The sequence below is a fragment of the Haemaphysalis longicornis genome, unplaced genomic scaffold (assembly GCF_048455015.1).
Source record: "Haemaphysalis longicornis isolate Haplotype H1 unplaced genomic scaffold, Haemaphysalis longicornis Haplotype H1 scaffold_16, whole genome shotgun sequence".
NCBI classification, from domain to species: Eukaryota; Metazoa; Arthropoda; class Arachnida; order Ixodida; family Ixodidae; genus Haemaphysalis; species Haemaphysalis longicornis.
This window is the reverse complement of record NW_027526266.1, coordinates 13,645,287-13,646,815: the sequence shown is the minus strand read 5'-3', so window position 1 is coordinate 13,646,815 and position 1,529 is coordinate 13,645,287.

The window sequence follows — 1,529 nt, the reverse complement described above, 5'->3', positions numbered from 1 at the left end:
CTAGATATCAGTTCCGACAAGGAGAGCGCTTCAAACCGGCCTTGCCACCAGGTCTTCTGCTGCCAGTTTCGTTTCCATACGAGGGTATCTTTTTTAGTGTTTCTTCCCAGTTGAACTGTCTATTCGGACGGAGTCGCCGACAAGTTTTCTACTGTGTTATTTCAAATGTACTGCAGAAGGACGGCAAGTTGGGCTAGTTGGTTCATAGTAACCATAATGAAATGCAGCGCGAAAAAGGACGGGACAAAAGAAGAATTAACGACGACACGGCGCTGACTCGCAACTGAATTTATTAGAAAAAACACACACATATATATACTCAATCCTCGTGGCTTCCTATCATGTTTCTCGCGATTGCAGCAAAACTACAACGTTGTCAAACTATGCCTGCCAAATACCACACACTGCGCACTGCACCAGACAGTAAAACAATTATTCACTTCATCACCTTGGCAAACGCGATAACACCACTGATACAAATCACGTGCCAAGGACTACCCTATTGTGCACTGCGACCATTCAAGAACACATATTCACTCTCAGCTAACGACATTGACAGAATGCTGACGCACTTTTTCCCTTCTTTCTAATGTGATACGCTTCTATAATTTCCCGCACACGTTGGTCCTTATGTTTAGCAATTACGACAGTGTCTACAAACACAGGAGCACACCCACACTTAGCACAATGCTGAGCAGCTTGAGAATGCTTGTCACCTTGCAAATGTGCGTTTGTGCTCCAAGAGCCTCAGGTTAAGGGAGAGCCCCGTTTGCCCGATATACACTTTTTGGTAGCACGAAAACGGGAGCATGTACACTGCGGCCACGCTACAAGGAACGCATGGCGACACGTGTTTGACTTCGCAACATGTATGCTTGGCGGCTCCTGATATCTTCTTATCAACTGTGTTGCACAATCTACTTAATTTGTTTGGGGCAGAGAACAACACCTTTACTCCGTACCTTCCAGCTACATTTTTTAATCCATGTGATAATCTGTGTACGTAGGGCATGACAGAATTTTTTCTTTCTGGAATGAAGCTCACGATTTTCTCGAGTCAGAGATCCGCATTTCACCCATTTTTGAACTTTTTCTACCACGAGACGCATAACTTGCCTATCATAACCAGCCTTACCCAACCTTTCCATTTGCGCACTAAAACTTTTAAGATACTTATGCGCACAAGACTTAGCAAATACGTTGCGCAGATAAGAGACAGCTATGCCAGCCTTTACAAGTTTAGAGTGCCCAGAGTTAAAGTTCAGTACCGGCTTTTGTGACCTAGGGCTATATTCCCAGCATACATGACTAGCCTGAAGATCCAGCTTAAGATCCAGGAACTGGATTTGGTTGTGTTTTGGAAGTTCGAACGTGAACTTGAGCCCATGGCCACACTCCTTGAAAACTTTCAAGACATCAGGTACCCTACTAACAATGAACTGGATTTGGTTGTGTTTTGGAAGTTCGAACGTGAACTTGAGCCCATGGCCACACTCCTTGAAAACTTTCAAGACATCAGGTGCCGTACT